At 47.4% G+C, this 12,854-nt stretch overlaps 1 pseudogene; it reads right to left on the bottom strand.

Moving 5' to 3' along the window:
* Positions 1 to 12,226: 12,226 nt before the first annotated feature.
* Positions 12,227 to 12,345, bottom strand: LOC112482373 (annotated as a pseudogene).
* Positions 12,346 to 12,854: the final 509 nt, after the last annotated feature.

The raw sequence follows: 12,854 nt of genomic DNA, 5'->3' as shown, positions 1-12,854 counted from the left end.
TGGCTGCGTTTCTTGGGTGCCTGGATCAAACTACCCCCGAATGCAAAGGGCTTCTGAAACGCTCTTTTATGTCGACAATAAATTTCTTTCCTATTTTTTTTTTTTTTGGCTCAAGTTAGATGGATCCGAGTTTTCTACTACCTGAGATAGAAAGATTCCTAGCTAGTCGGTTAGAGTCAAGGGTCTTAACACTTCATGCACATATGTTTTTCTTGTCTTTCCCTCCACTAGACTGTGAGCTCGTGCAAGGCTGGATCTGTCCCATCTTCCTGTGTCCAGTGCATGATGTTCTGTATGTTCTACTTCTGGCACTCGTTAATTATTTGCTGAAGAAATGAAAGAAAGATGGGTAAACGTTTAAGCCGTTTGATTAATAAGAGTATTTTCTGAATCGCTAAGTGTGTTCATTTTAGTTTTAAATGCATCATATTTCCATTATAACCAGCAAAATTTTGTTTCTTAATCAAGTCTAAGATTTTTCTCTCTTCAGTTTTTCAATAAAAAATATTCAAAAACTTGAGAACTGTACCTTGTCAGTGGAACATAAGTATCATTTGAAGACTTTGGTCGATAGATCCCATTTCAATGGTTCAACAACAGTGAACAGTCTAATGGGGGGAGAAAGGAGATCGATGAAAGAGCCACGGTCTGGGTCACGGAAGGTCTCAGTGTCTATGCCAACCAGCTTGGGTTTTATTGTGTAGGCGATGTGAAGCCATGGAGGTACCCATTTTAGAAGGATCGTCGTGGAAGGTTCAGGATGTGGGGAGAGCCGAGAGAAGACACAGAAGCCAGCTGAGCAGAACCACGGGGGGGGGGGTGGCGTAAGGGTGGGAAGGGGCCCCGAGGGAGGGAGGTGCTGAAGATACGGATGTAGAAGATGAGACACGAGATCCAAGATGGTAGCCATTCATGAAGGCGAGACAAAAAGCAAACAAGATGAGATCTGAGAAAGAAACAAATTTGATTTTGGACGCATCGGTTTTCTTTAAAAAGGAGGAGGAACTCGCCCAAACAAGCCTCATGGGCCTCCACCGGCAGCTCTGTGCCGAGCAGCTGAGCTGGGCACTTGGCTCTCTGCCTGGAGGACATCCTGTCCGCTTGGCCCGGCCGGGTCCAAGCCCAGAAGGCAGTTGTCACCTCTGCTGACCCGGCCTTACGCCACTCCTCCGGGCGAGATGCTCATTCAAACCCCTGAAGCTTGTCCTCCACCCAGGCTTAAAGGAAGCTCTCGTCTGGCATTTAGAGTGCTAAAATCAGGCGTGGCGAGCTGCATTCCACTTTAAGGTATTCTCTCATGGGTATGAAAAGAAGTTAACAGAAAGTTCGAAGTGTTGTAGTCATGAGGCTCAACACTAGAATGTCCTCGGTTCCCCATAAATCCATACCACTGTGACATTTTCCCTCTGCTGTTGAGTCGCGGCCGCCCAGCACCTGAGTGGGAATGCTCCACACAGACAGACAGACGGACAGACAGACTGAGAGAACCCGTCCTGCAAGGCTGGGCTTGGGGCCCGCAGCAATCCCGAATTGCCTCTGATCGCTTCTTCCTCTCTTACCAATAGATGTCCCTCCAGCAAACGAAAAGACATTTTGAAAAGAGTCCAGGGTGTAATTACGTGAGACGATATACAGATGCCAGAATTTAAACACTGCCAGTTTTATGTAATTTAATTAATACTGTGGAGAGGAAAAAATGCTCGTCTGTGCAGTATTTCGCGAAGGAAGAGCCGCTGGCAGAAGGCATCATTCTGACAGAAACCAGAGGCATAGACCCGTTTCAGAGATGCTTCGATTTGATTAGGAAGAAAACCACATCCAGAGTCCTGTTTATTATTTTATGCCTGACATTTTCAGAGTCCGTGAAATGTAATTATCTATAGAAATTCCAGTAACATGCCGCTCGCGCCGTACAGGTGTACCTGTCTTCCCCGACGCCCTTCTCAGACACCTGTTACCTGCCACACCTGTTTCCTTCGTGGGCTGACTGGACTACTGGAGGGGGCTCTCCTTACAGCTGTGGATGGAGGGAAGGAGTCTCGAAGTGACAGAAAGATGCTCTTACCTAAGGAAGATACAGATGCGTCGGGATTGTTACTGCCAGCTTTTACTTCTCTCTATTCAGCCAGGGCATTTTGATGAATATATATTCCATTTTCCTCAGAGAAGCAGAGGATAATGGTTGAGATGCAGACTCAAGATCAATTTTGGTAATAACTGTGGGTGTAGCTCACAGCTCCCTAAATGAAAATCGGGTATCATGAAAAGAGAGAGAAAACCTGTGATCAGCAAAATACTCAGATGAGATCCTGATGTCTCAGGTGGCTTCTAATTTGGAGCTTATGGATTCTGAATGAGGGAAAACTATTTGAAATTGCAAAGACTTTGGTGTTTTAAATTTCTCTTTATTTCGACTGTTCCCTCTTTCTCTTTGTACTTCATAGTTCTTTTTTGCAATGTTCACCCACGACATGCAGCAAACATTGTACGTTGTAAATGAAAGGCAGGATGATAAATAAAAACAGAGAAATGAAAGGATGTGTCACTAGTGAGGGCCAGGGGACTGTCACCCCTCCGTGACGGGCGGCTTATTTCTTTGCTGTGGCTACACCATCCTAGTATTATTCTTGTCCTCTGTCTATTTTCATTAAATCTGATCATAGTTAAATGATGGAGCCAGATGAACAATTGTAGTTAGAAGACATATTTAATAGCACCATGGTAGTTCAATGTATGCATGCTATAGAATTCAAGTTTAATTATGTGTAAGCATGTTCCTTTTATTTTAATTAAGGACATTCAAAATCTATACTTCACTCATGCTTCATGTACTTAAAGTTTCAGAAAATTTAATCACGAGACAGAGGCAATGAACAAGGCGTGAACAGAGCCCTCTGGATGCTGTCTCCTCTAAGCGACTCTTTGGTTTATCCACTGCTGAGTGACAAACTACTCCCCAAACGTTAAGGCTTAAAACAACAACTGCTCATTTGTTCACGATTCCGTGCATCAGGAATTCGGGCAGGGCTCAGCCTGGCATTTATTCCCTGGCTCTGTGAGAATCTGGCCAGGATCACGGCATTGAAATCAGATGGTTCCACTCCTGTCTGTCACCTCGGAGGGGAAGCTGCAGGTGGGGGGCCTCCCCCTCCCTCCCCACTACACCAGCTCGGGCCGATTGACACCGTGGCCAGATCCCACGAGACCGTTTCAAGAGGAGCTAAGGCAGAAGCCTGACAATTACACGGCCTCCTTCTACCGCATTCTCTTGGCCAAATCCAGGCAAAAGGCCGGGCCAAGTCCAAGGACAGGAAAACAGACCCAATTTCTCAATCAGAGGAGTGGCAAGAATCTGCGGCCATCTATAACCTCCCAGAAAACCGTGCTCTGGCCACAAATGATTTGTACTATCTGACATGCCAAATACACATATCCTCTGAGGACCCCGTGACTCGTCCCGACCCCGTGACTCATAGTGTCAGGCCCTGATGCCATCCGAGTCAGACACCAGCTCCTCAAGCAGGGAGACCCATGACGTACAAAGATGCACCATGGACAAAACCCATCCAATGGGAGGCAGGAGCAGAAAAGCCGCGATGGACACACCAGCCCGAAGGCGGCCGTGGGAAGCACGGCCCAGCACCCCGAAATCTAGCCAGGCGTGTGGTCGGTTTTCCCCGGCTGTCCGCCCTGGGCGAAGCTCGGCTCCGCGTCTGGCTTCTCCCTTTGCAGTGCGGGCTCCGCCCCTGAATCCTCTTCCTTTCCTACAGGAAATGGCCCGTGTTCATGGCTTTCAGACTGCTCCGAGAAGGTTGGGGGCAGAGGGGCCCTCTCCACCTTGTGCTTTGCTCTTTTCACCCCCAACTGATGCAGCTTCTTAAACAACTTGGTGGGATTCAGTGCATAAAATTGGAAATCCGATCCGTTGGACAAACGTTGTCCCCACAAGTCCCTTTGAGACAGGCTTCTCTCTACCTGGGCTGTGTGTCAGGGAACAGTGGGAAAACACCTTTAAGATTTTTAGACAAAATTTTGGTCAGTGTAGGAGTAACAAGCACCACTTAAAACTTTCTGCAGTCTTCACCAAGGGCTAGATGTCCATGCCCTTGTCTTGACCTTGACCCTGAGGCCATGTGCTCCTGGCAGCATCTGCCTTTGATCTTTGCCTGAGCCACTTTTTTTTTTTTCACTTTGAGAAACATTTGCCAACTGGATGGACTAGAAAAGAGAAATATTTCTATTTTCTAAACTTTCAAGACCACACTTTCAAGATGCCCTTTGACTTCTGCTTAAAAATCAAATGCTTTCCTCTCAAATCCATGTCTCTCTTCACGCTTTATCATTAGAACTAAAAATTAGCCTGTCAGCATTTTGACCATTCTGCCTGAAAATCTGCTTAACTAGACCCACAGGTCCATGGAGTAAAGGCTCCATCTCCTGCGTTCCTGCAAGTGGCAGGTGCCAGGTGTTTGTGCTGGCAAGGCCACTCACCACGTCACCGCTGCAGGGCACGCTGACCACTCACCACTGCAGGGGACACTCACCACGTCACCGCTGCAGGGCACGCTGACCACTCACCACTGCAGGGGACACTCACCACGTCACCGCTGCAGGGCACGCTGACCACTCACCACTGCAGGGGCCACTCACCACGTCACCGCTGCAGGGCACGCTGACCACTCACCACTGCAGGGGACACTCACCACGTCACCACTCCCCCGGGTGTGGCCCCCTCCCGCTCTGCCTTCTCAGCACCCCTCGGCTTTCTACCCCCGATACCAACACCTTCGTAGCTGAAGCACCCCACTTCTCATACTAGACTGTTTAAAATGTTCTGCCGTTACTCAACAAAGCACCTCAAAAACACTGTAGCTTAAACAACAGTTTATTCCCAGTTATAATTCTTGGCGTGACCAGAGTGCTTTTGCATCGTGTGGCATCATGGAAGTGGTGGGTTGCCTGAAGTTTCCAGAATGTTCTCACTCAGTGGGGGGCAACTGGCCTGGATTCCTGGCTTTAGTTTTGGATAGCAGGGGTCGGGAGCCCGGCCTTTCATGACGGCTTCTCCACGTGGCAGCTGAGCTCCTTGTCAACGTGCAGGCTGGTGGGCCAGTGAATGTCGTCCGAGAGGCGAAGGTGGACGTTCCAGGCCTCGCGAGGCCCAGCTCGGAAGTAACAGGGCATCGTCCACGACCCGCTCCAGGGTGAGAACGGCTCATGAGCAGCCTGGAATCAGAGGCGGCGAGAACAGTCTGCGGTACCGTGGGAACAGCAAGGTCAAGCTGCAAAGCCGCGTATAGGATGAACCACCTGGTCTGCCCACCTCAGAACCACCTGGGGGTGTCGGGGCCGGGTGAGTGTGTTTCGCGTGGGAAGGACATGAATTTGGGGGGAGCAGAGTGTTATGAGTTGAGTTGTGTCCCTCCCAAGTTCCTGTGCTGAAATCTCCACCTCTGCTACCTTGGAATGTGACTGTATCTAGAAATGAGGTCATCGCAGAGGTCGTCGATAGGGATGAGGCCATCATCAACGTCATTGGTTGGGATGAGGTCATCACAGATGTCACGGGTTAGGATGAGGTCATCGCAGAGGTCATGGGTTAGCATGAGGTCATCGCAGAGGTCATGGGTTAGGATGAGGTCATCGCAGAGGTCGTCGGTTGGGGTGAGGTCATCGCAGAGGTCATGGGTTAGGATGAGGTCATCACAGAGGTCGTTGGTTGCGATGAGGTCATCACAGAGGTCATGGGTTGGGATGAGGTCGTAGAGTGGGCCGCTACTCCAATATGGCTGTCCTTACAACAAAGGGAATTTGGACACAGACTTGTACACGGGGAGGAGGCCATGACGAGATGAAGGCAGAGACTGGAGTGAAGAAACGGAAGCCAAGGAACGCCAGAGATGCCCTGGAAGCGGGGGCAGCCGAGCAGCAGACGCGGGGACAGCCGAGCAGCAGACGCGGGGACAGCCGAGCAGCAGACACGCGCCGCAGCGTCAGGAGGAAGCAGTCGCTCTGGCATCTTGGTCTCCGACCTCCAGCCCCAGAACAGCCGGAGAAAACGTTTCTGCCGTTTTTTCCCCCAGCCCGTGGCACCTTCCCGCCGCAGCCCCAGCGAGCTACCACCGGTGGCCGTGGGCCCTTTGTGCATCTGTCCTGGTGGGCGAAACATGAAGAGCAAAATCTCCTTCCACTGGAATCTTTTGGATTCTTCAAGGATCCAGGTGAATAGGAAAAGCCACGTTTGGACACAGACACACGCAAATACCTTTTTCTGAGGCAGCTTCTGTCACCTTTTATACCCAAACCTCCGTAGAGTTATAATCGGGAACCAGGAGCGTGAGTGCGTTGTGCGTGAGTGTGTGTGTGTGTGTGTGTACGCACGTGTCCGTTTGGTTTCCTCCGAGACCACAAACACAGCTGTCCTCAGTGACCTGCATCGGAAACACTTTTTCCTGAGACTGCCGATATTATCGTTTGAACACTGTACACCAGGTGACAAGGGCGAAGCGCTCGACCACCTCCGCCACAGAGGAAACTTCTCCAGAAAGCCTGAGTTAGCCAGATCCGTGCCACGCAGCCCGAGCCTGCAGGCGCACACGTCACCGGTGGTCACCATCACTTTTGCAAAGGTTGCTGCTTTGCTGGTTCTCAAAGAAGTGGTGAAGTCCTGTCACCTCATGTGGGCATGGCACGCCGCGGATCCCGCACAGACCCTGGGACATGCGTGAGGGGGTGACGGAGACTGATCTGTCCGTGGAGGATTGAAATGTGAGCATCTGCCGTAATGGCACTAAAAAGAATTAGACTCATCAACCACAGTGATTCATAATGAGGGCTGTGTTTGCTCTTAGAATATTAAGGGAATCAACTATCCACTTAATTGCTGAAAAGGACTACTTTTTTTTTTTTTTGAAAGCGTACGACATCTCTCTTTCATTTTCTCGATATATAGATTTGTATATAGATAGATAGAATCCCAAATGGTCTCTCTGGCTCAAGCATAAATGTAGCAAAGAAAAATTAAAATGAGCTAATATCTTTGATTAATGCTCGTTTCTATGCCTGAACTTGGGAGCATAAATATTCCTTTAAAAGTAATACTGTCTGCAAATAAGATCAAATCAAATTTCAAGGCACTTTGTTAATGAAAAGTATCGATTTTTATCGCATCCGGGCCAAACCATTGCCAGTCTTTAATCCACTTGATGTCCCTTTTAGCTGTGAACGTTCAGCGTCCTTCCCTCTCTCCTTCATTAAGCTCCAGGCCTCAGCTCTGTTCTCTTTACAGCCTCTTCCCCGTTGATCTCAATCATTCCCACGTCAGGTGTCACTTCCAGGCAGGTTTGTCACTTGCAGATCATCGTCGTCATAAGTCGATACCTCCTTACAAATGTCCTTGCCCCGTAACCTCTCCTTCCCCCTCTGCTGCTTCCCGAGAGCCCCTGTCATGTTCCCCTCTCCAACGTTCCATTCCGTTTTAAGCCTCCACTCCCAAATGTTGCTGTCCTTGAAAACGTGAGCTGAAGATCCCGGTCCTCCGTTCCAATGCCTTGCTGGTCCCTTGTGACCACCCTGCTCCTTCCCCCTGCACACCAGGACACCCCAGCTCCTTGCAGTAAGATGGCCCCAGGCCACAGAATTCAATGACTGAACGTGACATTTTGACAGGGCGCGTGCGATGGGGCAAGGTAAGTGAGGTGGGTGAGGAGAAGTAGACACGGCCAGCCAGTGTGACCCGTGGCGTGAGAGGAAGTAGACACAGCCACCACTGTGACCCGTCGAATCGGTCTGAGCCATTACTGGGTGATGTGTCTCCCTATGTGATCACACAAAATGCCACAGGCTTCACTTCACTATTCAATTAAGCGGTAATCTTCTGCCCTCAGGGGACCCCTCACATTTTATTGAAAACTATTTAAGTCTAGTGTTATCACTTAACTTTTATTTGGTTTCCCCAGCTGGATTATAACTCTCTAAAGAAAAGATGATAGCAAAGTTTTCTAATGTCCCTGAGAGGATATAGACCAGTTGGACCAGTAGATACTTTAATCGGTTGCCACCTTGATTGATTTAATCAACCACCAGAACCTCTCAATTGATTCGCAATCATCGCTGAAATGGAAACACGACCTACATTACTAAGTGAGTAACAGAGGCGAGTGAAAAAGAGCAGAATGAAAAAAAAAAAAAAACTTTTAACAACTCAGGAACTGCTCTCCTGTAATAACAGAAAACAAAGCTAAACAACAACAACAAACCAAACAAACAAAACTTGCAATCGATCAGCTCTGAACAAAGACTTCGCATCCCGCGGAAGACCTCGTTGGGTAGAAATCGCCATTCCAGCTTACGACTTCGACTCCGTCCCAGAGGGCAGGAAGCCTTTGCGAAGCCGACGTGGGAGCGAGCGCCACCTTTTCTCCATCTCCGCTTCTTCTATCCCACGGATATGTGTGGTTTGGTCAATTTAACAAAATGAGCTGCGTTATGTGATCAGTATAATAACAGCCAAGCGCGAATGGATCGCAGTTGTGCACCTTAGCTGAATGCTAAGAAACGAAGACCCGGAAAGTAAAAGGGACTTAAAAACCTGTTCGAGAGAATGGAGAAGATCGGGGAGGGCCGGGAGGTGGCAATCAAAGAAAATCATCGAGATTTCCGAGAGCTTCTCTTGCTTCCGCTGCCACATGGAGGGACTCCTTGAATAGTGCCCGAAGCAGGCGGTTTGGGGGCCTCGGAGAGGTGCCTGCACCACCTTACTCACCATAACTACTGTGCATACAGGACTTCGGAGGTAGTTTTCCATTTTTGTTACCTGAGAAGACATATGATTAGTAAATAATCATGCGATGAGCTCGTATAACTTGGCTCATTTTTTCCTGAATCTTTTTTTTTTTTTTTTAACAACCTGCTAGACTGGAGCTCCCACTATAGTTACAGGTGACGATTGTACTTGCGGCAGGGCGGGGGCATCCAGAAGCCCTGGAGAGATCTCTTCCAATTTCAAAAGCCTACTCCACGTGAGGGGCACCCGTGCCGGGGTAAATCGCACAGACAGACGGCCGATGTGCCCCTCAAGGCACGGGAACCAAACCTTCTGTTTTAACTCTCATAAAACATGTGTCGGGAGCTCGACGTGTTTGATGCGTAAATCTCGGGCACTGAAAACTCAGTCTCGTTCTCCTGACTCTGGAGTGATTGCGGGCCACACGTCACCGCTGACGTCTCCAGCACAACGGATGATGAGCGGGGACAGGGCACGGGGAGGCGGCAGGAAGTTTACACGTGTGAAAAATAGTCTGTTCTACCGGAAACACCTCTCCTGCGTTTCCATCAGGGGTTAGTTACTCTCACAGCCAGAGAACACGCCCGAAGACGGGAACCACACACGGCGAGATCCGTGAATCGTGACAGCGTCGCGGGGAACGGCCAGCGCTGGACCATTCTCTCTCACATCCGGACATGAGAATCCAGCCCACCCGCGTCAGCTCATTCCCACTCAGGACAACGCCGCCTTCTAGAAAGATCCTCGTGTGCAACAAAGCCTTTCCCTCTTCAGCTTTCACTCCTCCTCCTAAGACAGGGGTCGATTCTTCTTAAGAGCTTGGAACATTCTTGAAAACGCAGAAGTAAAACAGGCTGATGAGGGAACAGGAGGAAGTGGCTAAGGTAACAGAACTCAAACACGTGCCGTCCGAACTGGCAATAGCATTCACAAAGCACACCACTACCTCCTGACGGGGATTCGTAGTGACCCGAATGGACCATTGTGACATGTGAAGATCTCACCACCCATAATCGTCTGGCACAGCCACAGAGTTAGATGTAAAAAGTCGGGTGATCTGGGTTGTGTCACACACAGGGCTTATGAGCTAGTCCCTGCAAACATTCTATTCCTCGATCTGCATATGAGAATAATATTGTCTCAAGTCTTGAAGTTCACCCAACTCCTTTCTAAGATACCTGCTCTTTCTCTCTGCTCCATCTATCGGCGCTTCCTTTTACTGCTCCCACTTTGAAGGGGCAAAGTAAATATCTGTAAAGACTAACGCAAGAATCCCAACGCGAATACAAATTCCCACAAAACCCAGCTGGGAAGGGAATCAAGAGAAGACACAGAGCCTAGCAAATTTCTTTCATTCCAGCTGTCGAATTTTCATCAGTCCTGCCAAGATTCCGGTCCAGTATCGTCCCCTGTGGCCCCTGTTCACGTCCACGACTCCGGGCAAGTACGATGGGAACGAGCTCTCGCTGTGCTCCTTCCGAGAGCCTCCTATGCCTCGTGACTCAGCCCCTTTAACATCTGCTGCAGAGCCCCACCTGGGGGCTTACCATTCAAAAGGTGGGAAGCAAAGGTTGTGTCACGTGAGTTAGCTGCCGCCAGCCAGAACTCACAGCCTGTCTCTGGACCAGCAGCAGCAGCAGCAGCAGCATGTGGGAACTGGTGGGAACTGGTGGGAACTGGTGGGAACTTGTGGGCAATGTAGAACCGCAGAACCCATCAGACCCGAATCAGAAAGCATGCGTAATTCTAGAATCATATGATCTAGCCATCCATCTTCTGGGTATTTACCCGAAAAATTTGAAAACATTTATTCCTAAAGATATATGCACCCCGATGTTCACTGCAGCATCATTCACAGTGGCCAAGACACGGAAACAACCCAAGTGTCCTTCGATGGATGGCTGGATAAAGAAGCTGTGGTCCATATACACAATGGAATATGACTCAGCCGTAAGAAGAGATGAAATCCTGCCGTTTGCGACAACATGGATGGATCTTGAGATGATCGTGCTAAGTGAAACAAGACATATGATTTCACTCATACGTGAGACATAAAACTGAAAGCAACAAATGCACAAGTCAAACAAACAAAAACTTGTAGACACAGACAATGGTTTAGTAGTTACCAGAGGGATGGAGGGAGGTAGATACAGGTAAAGGGGGTCAAATTTGTGGTGACGGAAGATGTGACTTTGGGCAGTGAACACACAGTGCCACATACAGATGACATATTATTGAATTGTACACTTGAAACCTATATAATTTTATTAACCAATGTCATTCCAATAAATTTAATTAAAAAAAAAAAAAACGAACAGGAGATGCTGATGCGCCTTCAAGAGGGAGTAGCCATAGGAAATTGCAAAAGGGCTTTTCACGTTTAGAACCTGGACCACCTTGACCTTGAAGGCAGGAGTCATGAAACTTCCAAAAGCGCGGGCTTTTCTAACAAAGGGGCTGGGATTGAAAGTCGGGCACCTCCCTGCCAGTCGCCAAACTTTAAATTTAAATTCTCCATCCTAATGTTACGACGACAAAGCTCTCTGCCTTGGGAATAACAGGGTGCAGTTAACTGCCCTCAGCGGCAATATTTCATCCAGGCTTGATGGGGCAATTTGAAAATATCATTAAAGAGACAAGCTGCACCACGGAGGATGGCAAAGGCGTGATTATCTTGGGAGATTAAATCTCCAAACATCACGTGTTTCTAAATGGGTGTCTCCGGTCGATTTAAAAGTCTTGGCTAATGGCCGTGTTTCTTAAACACTGCTTCAGAAACACAGGCCCGTGTACATGCACGCCTTTTTAAGGGTTTTGAAAGTATCTAAAATTTGGGGATACTTTTAAAAACTGTCGTCTGATTCAAGTTTCTTCCCAAATGAAGATAGCTTTTTTTCTTTACTCAATTTGACACATGCTAATATCAGAAGAAGTTGGGGACAGGAGAGGGAAGAAAATGAAGAAGGGAGTGGTCTCAAAATATAAGAGTACGAGAAAGGTCAAATTCACCCGAATCCCCACTGTTCAGAGAAAAAGCTCTGTTTCTTGTTCCCGTTTTCCAGAGAGGATGAACGAGCTGGTGGCCCCTGAGTGACACAGAGTGTAGGAAATTGGTGACATCCCATTCATGCTGTTCTCAAATCTGCTTTTGCTTTTCATATGTCAGAGACGTCCTTTAAGTTGATAACCGTGTATCTACGTCATCACTTTTAATCGTTACGCAGTACTCCACTTTCTATACACGCACGTGTGCCGTGATTTATTTACTAAATTTTGTGTGTTTTTTTTTTCTTTTTTGCTATCATGAATAATGCTGTTCCCATGTTGCCCAGATACTTTGTCACGTGCTCTGCACTGTCCTTGGAATATGTGACTTCTAGGTCAAATGATATATTACTTTTCAATTTTTAAATATTATTTATTGATTTATTTATTTTTTAATCCCTACGGCACTTGGTATTCCCAGGTGGTCTCCCATCCAAATACTAACCAGGCCCGACCCTGCTTAGCTTCCGAGATCGGATGGGATCAGGCACGTTCAGGGAGGCGTGGCCATAGACTACTTTTAAATTTTGATGCAAGATGCCAACTCCTCGTCTGAAAGGTGGGTTCACCTATTTCTAGTGCAAAAGAAAATATTTTTTCAATATTTTGAAAATATTGAAAATATTTTTTCAATATTTTTAGGCCATTTATAAGTCCCCTTTTATATTCGGATACTCATTCCTTAGTTATTGATCTGTAAAAGCTCTTTGCTCATCAAGGCTCTTATTTTTGTCATACATGTCCAAAAACTATTAGGCTAATTGTCTTTCTGTTGACATTGCTTATGGTGTATTTTCTATTAGAAATTTTAAAAATATTTATATATTTTAAATATCAATGTTATTTTTACTGTATGGCTTCAGACTCCTTAGTTATTTTTTAAAGTTCATTCTTAATTCAGTTTTCTCTCTTTTTTTTTTTAGTCTAAAGCTTTGACCACCTGTGGTTTACTATTGATATAATAATGTTGTAGGCTTCTAGATTTAAAAAATAAAATTTAGTCTGTTATACCAATATCGTTTAT

This window comes from Pteropus alecto, unplaced genomic scaffold, assembly GCF_000325575.1.
Source record: "Pteropus alecto unplaced genomic scaffold, ASM32557v1 scaffold195, whole genome shotgun sequence".
Taxonomy (NCBI): Eukaryota; Metazoa; Chordata; class Mammalia; order Chiroptera; family Pteropodidae; genus Pteropus; species Pteropus alecto.
The sequence above is the reverse complement of the archived record's forward strand: the minus strand, read 5'-3'. Positions and strand labels throughout refer to the sequence as shown.